The 9,197-nt window shown below is 42.7% G+C and overlaps 1 protein-coding gene across 2 annotated transcripts in view; it reads left to right on the forward strand.

Annotated features, from left to right (window-relative positions):
* The first annotated feature begins 840 nt into the window (after window positions 1-840).
* LOC113407498 (ras-specific guanine nucleotide-releasing factor RalGPS1) overlaps window positions 841-9,197 on the forward strand; it is a 287,535-nt gene continuing 279,178 nt past the window's right edge. The window contains exon 1 of one of the 2 annotated variants that reach the window (XM_026656083.1): window positions 841-901. The gene's annotated coding sequence lies outside the window, so the exon portion shown is untranslated. The remainder of the gene's footprint in view (window positions 902-9,197) is intronic. The other variant, XM_026656082.1, reaches the window with a different exon arrangement.

The following is a 9,197-nucleotide window of genomic DNA, read 5'->3' on the forward strand; positions in this document are numbered from 1 at the left end:
GACTTCCGTGTAGCAGAGAAAAAACAGCGAGTTAATTAAGGAGAGAGATCAATGTTTGTAAAGCAGGCTGAAGATGAACAGTGGTGCTGGAGCTAGGGGTTCTGGGAGTGCTGCTGCACCCACTATCTTGAAGTAGTAGTAACAAACACCAAATACATGATTTCCATCATCAGCACCCCCACTATAAAAATTGCAGCACCCCTGAAGATGTATAAATGCGAAGGATGAATTATTAGAGGCACTCAGGTGGTCTGGAACAGAGTAGGCAGGCTCCCCAAGGGGCGTGAGTGGAAAGGGGCCCTAAAAAAAGCAGTCTGGGGTAGCGTCCAGAGATGGCCCTTCCAGATGTTCCACATGTTTAATGTATTGTGGACTGGAACCTGCCCCAGTGAACGCGAGCGATGGGGAAACAATCACAGGCGAGGGCTATGCGTAGCTACATTCCCCCCACTCCTTCCTTTTTCTCTGTGGCGACCAACCGCAGCAAGACGGTGCGCGCGCCTCAAACCCTCTACCCCCGCAGCTGAGCGCGAGCTGTTCCCACTGCCAGCGGCGGTTGGGCAGTTGCGATCGTTGGGACTGTCAGGCCGGGCGCGCGCGTACTCACTTGCGCCGCAGACGCTTCACTCGTAGGCGGGCGCGCGCGCGGCCGTTCATCACCCGGCGCCTGCGCGGATGGGCTCATTTCCCCCCTTCTACAGAGAGAGGAACTTATGCGCATGCGTTTTCTACCTTCCTTCTCTGTTTGCGGTGGTGCCTGCTGTTCCCTCCCCCACCTCGGGTCAGGTAGCCGCTACTGAATGACAGTAATCCAGACCGGGTGAGCTGCAGCGGCGGCCCCGAGCGCGGGAGCCCGCCTGGCGGACGGAGTGGTTCCTTCCCCGCTCCGTCTCCTTCGCAGGTAAGCCAGGGGATGCACCCCCGCCACACACACACTCACACTTCCCCGACGTGAGGGAGGCCGCTGGCCGGTGCCGCCTCTCCGGGGAATTGCGGCTGGGTATTGTCCAGCTCCTCCGCTCTCTGCAGCCCTAGAAGGAGGATAAACCGTCGCTTGGATTCCGGGCCTCAGGGTTGCCAGGCGGGGACTGGAGGCGCACGGTCCCCTCCCAGATCCGGGGAGGGTCCGGACCCCCCAATCCAGACCCTGTGCAGTCGGGACGGGGTCACTGACATCACCCTCCACCCACACCCACGCGTGTGGTCCCCCACACCCCAGAGACACGCTTGGGCGACGGGGGAGTTGGACTCCGGCCGTGGGCCGTGCTGGCATGGGGCGCGCGGTGGGTGAAACGGGGGTAGTTACGGTATAAGCCCCGCCAGGCCAGGGCAAAGCGTGCGCTGTGTGAATGGGGCTGGAACGCCCAATTCCCGCCCGTGTGTGAACAGGCCGGGGGGACCGACCATCTCCTAGGGTGGGGTGGGCGTATGGAGCGTCCCCGACTCAGCCAGCCCACCCGCCGTTTGAATGGGGCTGCGCGATGGCGAGAGGGGTATGTGAAGCGGCCTAAACCCTAGACTAGGATGGGTTGGAGAGGGTGAGACTGGCTCCCTGCTAGATGTGAATAGGGAACATGGATCAAAAGGCACGTGTTCGGAAGGTGGGCTACCGTGGCCTGCCCCCCATGCCAGACTAGAGGACCCACAGTTTGAAAGGGCCTGAGCCTTGGCCAGGTTAATGCGCCGGTGTTCCAAATCGGTCTCTGTGTGTGATCATTGGATGGGGATACACAATAGCTCAAACCGGGTGCGAGTAAGAGCGTGCATGGTTTGAATGAAGCTTTTGCTTATTGACAGCAGTATGGAATGGTCTATCTATGTTTTAAGAGAATTAGAGCTTTTGTGGTTTTAATGCATTAGTTGTGAGGTGTGGGTACAGGGTAACTAACTGAGCCCTGTTGGTGAGTTAAAGCACCCAGGGTTTGAATGGGTCTTTGTGATCATGAGATGGGGTTATGGAGCAGCTTGGGTCGCAAAACGGATTATAGCATGCACTCTTTGAATTAGGATGGGTTGAGGTGGGTTTGGAGTGCTGCACTACCATGGAGACTTTTATAAGGAAGAGGGAAAGTTTGGGTGACAGAATCCTGAAGTTCAACACTCCTGATGCCACTGGCCTGCACCTGGAAACCACTGCAGTAGAACAGAAATAGGTGTTGGGTCATAGACACTAGTCCTTTTTGGAGATGTGGCTCTGGGAGGGATGTGTAGGCTAAACAAAGAATTAGATGCAACTGTCTCAGGCAGATTAGTGACAGACAACCATTTGCTCTTAAATGCGCAGTTGGAGACTACTTCAGTTACTGTTTCACACAGACAGTCCAGTATATGCAGAGAGCTGCATTCTCAGAGGCAATTTAGCACAGCTGTTACTTTGTTTGGATGGTAGAGGGAAGGGAAAACTGTACTAATATAGACGGAAAAGAGGCAGATAAGACACTGAATTCCAATCAAAGAGAAAATAAAGTGCAAAAAACAAATATCCAGATAATAGAGAATTCATAAACTCTTGCAGTTCTCCTGTTTACTGGGTTCATTTCAAGATTGGCAGTTGCTATAGGGGACTATTTTAATGGAGCTAACTTTTTTATAAAAAAGTTAAGTTCTTTCTATCTCTAACTATCTTATCTGTCCCAGTTCTATGTTTTAATTTTTTAAATAAAATTGGCACATTTTTCAGTCCATTAATGTAAGGGATTACCGTCATACCAGTTGTAACTGTGCCTTTTTTTTTTTTTTAACTCTGCACAGTGTTGTAAACTCATAATAAGGAAACAAATGGTAAAATTAAAAAAATTCTTCTCCCTTCATGTTCTTTTGAACTTTGTTAAATATATACTACAAGCTTTAGAATCCTTAAAAATAGTAGGACTTTCATGTACACCACCATTTCAACATACACTGTACTGACTTGGACCCTGATTATATCATACAGTCTACATGCGGACCATAACTCCTATGATGTAGAGCTTCATTTACTCCTGGGGGAATTCTGCGCCAAAAAATTAAAAGTTCTGCACACAATATTTTAAAATTCTTCGTAATTTATTTGTAAAAATAATGCAATATAATCATGCCAGTTTCAATTATTTTGGTAATTTATTTAAACTACAATACAATGGCTGGAGAATGGGAGTGAGGAGCATTGGAGGAAATCTCCATGCCCCCTTTGTCTAATAGTAATGTAACTAGGTTTTACCCTTTATTTCTAGTTATTAGTCAACAAGTATATGCAGCCATAACATCAGTGTTACACCCTAGGCAACTGAAAGAGCAAGTGAGGGTTGGGGCGTCAAACTCACAATTTATATTGGCTACTGACCATCTCCAGAAAGGCCAGTAGTAAACAGTTCATGTATCACATTGATAGGAAGTTTTTTCAGCCCCAAAATTTAGATCAGTTCTAATCACTAAAGCACCATAAGCATTTATAAGGCCATACAGTTATTTACAAAAGGCTCCTTTACACTACTCTGGCAATGTAAAGGAACCTTAAAACTTGTGCACCCATTTTATACTCCTGGGGGAATTCACTAAGAACATTGGGAACAATTAAGTAAGCAGGCTGCTACATTCTGCTTTGCCCCATGCCTGCCTCCTCAGAAACACCCTGAAGCCTTGCCCCACTACGTCAGGCATGCTGCAATAGCGAGCAAGAGGGGCAGAATGTCTGTCTGTCACTGGCATGCATGCCCTGCCCCCTCAGTGGTGATTGATGTCTTCCCACGGCCGCCCTGTCCTGGCCCTCCACCCCCCTGGGGATAATTGATGTCTCTGCTGGCTGTTCCGGGTGCCAGAACTGACATGCCTGTGCTGCTGGGGAGGAGCACGTGACCACTCTTGCAGCTTCTCTTTCTGCCCCGTCAGAAGTCATTTTTCCACTGGGAAGCAAAAAAATCTGCAGGGGACATGAATTCTGTATGCGTGCAGTGGTGCAGAATTCCCCCAGGAGTATCTGTTTAAGTTAATGGGGCTCCATGCTGGTGCAAGAAGCTGTTTGTATAGATCAGATTGTAGCATCAGGGTCTAGTGGATAAATAGTAATCCCGGAGTTGGTATTTCTTGGTCTTTTTCAGAATTACTGCCCCTTGTTTTGAAGCAATTTCTATGGAAAAATGTTGCATTTATCTGAAAATTTTATTTAATAACACTATACCACTTTCTTCTGCAGGTGAATCATTTACAAATGCAAAAATGTTTGCATTTTTTAGCCCCCTACCTACCTCACTTTCTTTTCTTTGCCAGCGAAGAGAGTTAGGAACCTCTCTTTCATGTGAAGAGAACTCTGCTTTTACTTAGAAAGGACTAAGACCTTCTGTAGATCTTAACATTTGTGTCACTGGGGAGAGCTGTAAAAGACAGAGTATTTCCACTCAGAGGTTTTTGCAGTTCTAAGGTTCAAGTTTCCTTCCCAACAGGGATGAAGTCTCATTGTACACCGAGGCTAGGTCCACACTAAAAAGTTAGGTTGACCCAGCTATGTTGCTCAGGGGTGTGAAAAATCAACACTTCTGAGCGTTGTGGTTAAGCTTACAACCCCTGGTGTAGACAGTACTAGGTCAATGGAAGAATCAGAATGAGAAGAATTAGAATTCTTCTGTTGACATAGCTACTGCTTCTTGTGGAGATGGATTACCTATGCTAATAGGAGAACCACTCCCATCGGCATAGGTGGTGTCTACACTGAAGTGGTACAGTGGCACTGCAGCGCCACTGTAGTGTTACAAGTGTAGACAAACCCTCAAATACTGCAATGCTGGGTAGCATGTTGCCTGGGTAGCATGTCTGAGACAAATACCTATAGGAGAGAGATGTTGAGTAGCCACTAGGAGTTCAGTTCACATCTTCCCTAAATATCCTGTGTTAGATCTTGATTCCCGCTCTGATGCTAGATTTCAGCAAGCAGTGGTTCGGTACTTCTTTACCTAAAGAACTCCTCAATCCATTGTCTGTTCTATGTGGTGTTGCTTGCCACTCTTCCACAAGCTGGAATACTGTACATAGAGGCCCTCATAAAAGGAGAGGCTACTTTCTGGTAACTGTTGTACGAGAGTTGCCTCTGTGCATTCACACTTTCCTTCTACCTTGGGGTTCTTAACATACTATTTGGCTCCATAAGAAGGAACTGAGGTGTTTGGTGGCCATACTCTTATATATACTCAGATGTTGAATGCTGATGTCAATAGAGGGTGACCATGTAGTCCCAAAGAACACAGCTTTGCTAGGGATTCCAAGAGCTTGATGCCAATGGGTACCAACCCCCAAGTGGGAATACACAAAGAATATCAGTTGCCAGCAGGGTGGATTTGATTTAAGTCACTAGTTAGGAAGACTCGATTTAATCATGGATTTCTACATAAAAGTGCATTCTTGTTGGTTGTTATAATCTTAATACATATTCTTCACAACTCAGAGACAGAGGTAGGTTTCATTTTTAGAAGGTACACACTATACATTTTTAAAGTGATTTATTTTGAAAACTTTTCAGATTAGTTTTATAGCTATATCAGAAAATGAATGATTGTTTGGTTATTTCATTTACCAAAGATAATTGAAGCAGATATTTACGAAGTCATTGGGAGGTGAACTATCTCCAATTCAACAGTTTAATCATTAATATTTGGAGGATTTTCTTGCCATGCTGTATTAGGAGGAGAACATCACCGGACAGACATTTAAATTGTTTTATTTAACTAAAACAACAACGTTATGTATTCTGGATTTTTTTCTTCAGAAGCAAACATACAATATTTTAACAAAACAAGCATATGAATTTTGGAATGTAGTTACATTCAAGTTTTTTAAAATCAGGTTTGTTTTTGTTAAAATCGTTTTTAACTAAAATAATTGAATGAAATATTAAAAAAACCCCAAACAAATTAAATAATCTCTGCTAGCCAGGTCAACAGGAGAAACTTAAAATATTGGCTTCTGCAGCTAACTCAGTCATTTTCACCTTCATTTTCTTGTTTGCTCATAATCTGGAAAAAAACAGACAAACAAGCTTCCTTACTTTTTCTGGTCCCAAACGATTTCTCAATTTGGAATGAATTAGTCCAAAGGAAGAAAATATTCTTTCTACACCAGTAGAAAAGGCTACTGCTGTTAAAAGTGAGATTATCACTTCAACAGTCTCTGAATCCAAATGCTTAAGGGACTTTCACCAGTTCACTGGTGTGACTTTCTTTAAAACATCATCAGCAAACACATATTTCTTGAATGGCTCTTATTCCCAAACTGGGCCTCTTTTACGGCCTGCTGCCATTATAGATTTTCTCTTCTAGTGAGAGAATGGTATGGTAGATCTCAAATCAATGAAGGTTACACTCAGAAAGATCTCAACATTTCTGGAATTTGCTGCTCAAACAGTTTCCCTTTTGTTTCTACTGCCCATCCCTCCCTTCTCACATTTATCTCCAGATTTCTTCTCCTTGTCTAGATCTATTCTGCCCCCAACAATCTTCTATTCACTGAACTTTTTGAAACTTTGCACTTTTAGAGAGAGGTAAGGGATTGACTCTGTGTACACAAATTTGCAAAGGGAAAATAGGGTTGAGGTCTGTTATTTCTCACTTCTCTATATTTATTTATTTATTTATTTAAAAACATTTTTGCTATTAAGAAGCATGTTATCTTTGGAGACACAAATCCACAGTTTGAGAACTGCAAAACTAAGCATCTCTGATGGTATCTTCTAGACCAGTGGTTCTCATAGCCAGTCCGCTGCTTGTTCAGGGAAAGCCCCTGGCGGGCCGGGCCAGTTTGTTTACCTACCGCGTTTGCAGGTTCAGCTGATCGCGGCTCCCACTGGCCGCAGTTCACCGCTCCAGGCCAATTGGGGCTGCGGGAAGCGATGCGGGCCGAGGGATGGGCTGGCCGCCCTTCCCGCAGCCCCCATTGGCCTCGAACGGCGAACCGCAGCAAGTGGGAGTCGCGATAGGCCGAACTTGCGGACATGGCAGGTAAACAAACCGGCCCGGCCCGCTAGGGGTTTTCCCTGAACAAGCAGCGGACCGACTTTGAGAACCACTGTTCTAGACTGAGCACTGAGTCCCATTGGGTAGATAGAAAAATTAACCTAAATCTATACAGAAGCCCCTGGAACCCTATAATATTGGGTCCCTAATCCATGAACTATTGGAACTCATTTACAAAACTTTTCATAAACATTACATGAATATATTGTCTCATACTATAGAATTAGAATTTATAATCCCTATTACATGATGAGATATTTGAGCTATAAAGTACCTTAATTAAAACTATCTTTAACTATATTTTTCCTCAAAAAGCATTTGATCAAAAAAAATCCAAATTAAGTAAAAAAAAATCTGATTGTTTTGATTTTTTTTTTTAAATCATTGATTTTTATCCACCCTGGTTACCAGTAAGTAACCTGTTGTTCTTTTAAATTTTATTTTTGTCTTTATTAAAATGGAGTTTTAGGACTTTAAGATCTCTAGATTTTTTTTTTTTTTTTTAGTTAAACATTTCCCTTGACATACTCCAGATCTTTCATCAGTATTTCGTATTGATACCTGATGCATCTTTATCTAAAACCATTATTTCCCCAAAACAAAGAAGGGGAATTCCCAGATTTCAGAAGTTTCAGTTTCTATTTGAGATAGCTCATGCAATGGCATACCGCTTTAGGATGAGGCAATTTCTGGTTTTATTTCCATTAATTAAAAGTAAACAGACTATATTACTGCAAAACTATTATCAAATTAAGTATTTTTTAGTAATTTTCATTACTATTGTCTAATAATAATTTTATTTTTCCTGGCTTAAACAGGTATTTACCAGTGCCCTGTCCTAAACTAGTTTTTCTCATGAAATTACTAACCCTGCAAATTGTATTTTTTAAAGAATTGCTTGGGACCAAATCTGTGTCCCGCTGAAGTTTATGAGAATTTTGCCACTGACTTCAGTGTAACCAGGATTTGGTCCTTGATTGATTTTTACCTACTCAGAACTCTGAGCCAATTGAACTCCTGCTTTCCGTTTGAATTGAAAACTTTGCTTTAGGGCTGGGTGGTGTAATCTAATTACTTGGCTTTTGTGTGAACTAAGGCATGCATGCACTATATTTCACTACAAACACATCATGACATGTTTCTGTTTTAAGAATCTTTTACAGTCCTATATTTGACAGTGTTGTAAAAGAAAATGAGCAAGAAATTTTTGAGAAGATAGTTTCAGGAGGCATTTTGAAGTATTTGGAGAGGGTACAAACTAAGTCATATAAATAAAAATTTTTGACTCCTCTGACAGCAGGTCTGTGTCCCAAAAGCAGAATCAGACAAATGTAATGTGTTGGTTCTAATGGAGAGCCATGTTGTTAGGGAGAGACCAATATTTTATCCACAGTTATATTTGCAACAAGGCTATCATCAGAAGGCTGATCTTTTTGCTCTTCATTTAACTTATAAGAAAAAAGATCCTCAAAACATCTTTGTTTTCAAAATTTTAAGGTTAACTGTCAGGGTAAAGAAGAACCTTTTTTTTTTTTTTTTTTTTAACCTGAAGGAAATTAAACATACCTTTACAGAGGAAGAGATTTAAACTGGACATTCTGAAAATTTTGTTAAGTGTCTGATGCCCTTATATATTGGGAGGGAAAGTCAAATTAAATTTGGGAATCACTTGGTAGTTTCTATAATAATCCCATGAGTAGGTCAGTTTTCAAGCAAAGAAAACAAATATACAGTATTTTGTTAGGATTTTCAGAAAAATATATGAATCTTTGTTGTAGCTAGTGGAATGAAAAAAAAATGATAATTTTGTCATCAAATCTGATGTGAAATACTTTGTGTGAGCCCTTTGTGTTAGGAAGCCTTTGTATGTCAGTGGATTGAAGAAGTGGATAATTTACTCCTGCAGACATTAGGCTTCAGTACAAAACAATGCATGCACTGAATGGTAGTCCTCATATTTCCCTAGCTCCACACTCCCATTCCTCTCCTCAGATGCAACTGAGCGTATGGTCCGTGTTCTACATTTCCTTCCAGTTGATTTAATCCATGCAATGCTTATCAGATCCCCAATGAAAGTTACGGAATTGACAAACGTGGTGGGTTAAGGCAGTATATTCTAAGATCAGTGTCCCAAGCAGTGCTTGAAAGCTCAGTATGATTACATCAGCTGACCGGTTTCAGAGTAGCAGCCGTGTTAGTCTGTATCCGCAAAAAGAACAG

Source organism: Terrapene carolina, unplaced genomic scaffold (assembly GCF_002925995.2).
Source record: "Terrapene carolina triunguis isolate 2854851 unplaced genomic scaffold, T_m_triunguis-2.0 Scaffold212, whole genome shotgun sequence".
Lineage (NCBI taxonomy): Eukaryota > Metazoa > Chordata > Testudines > Emydidae > Terrapene > Terrapene triunguis.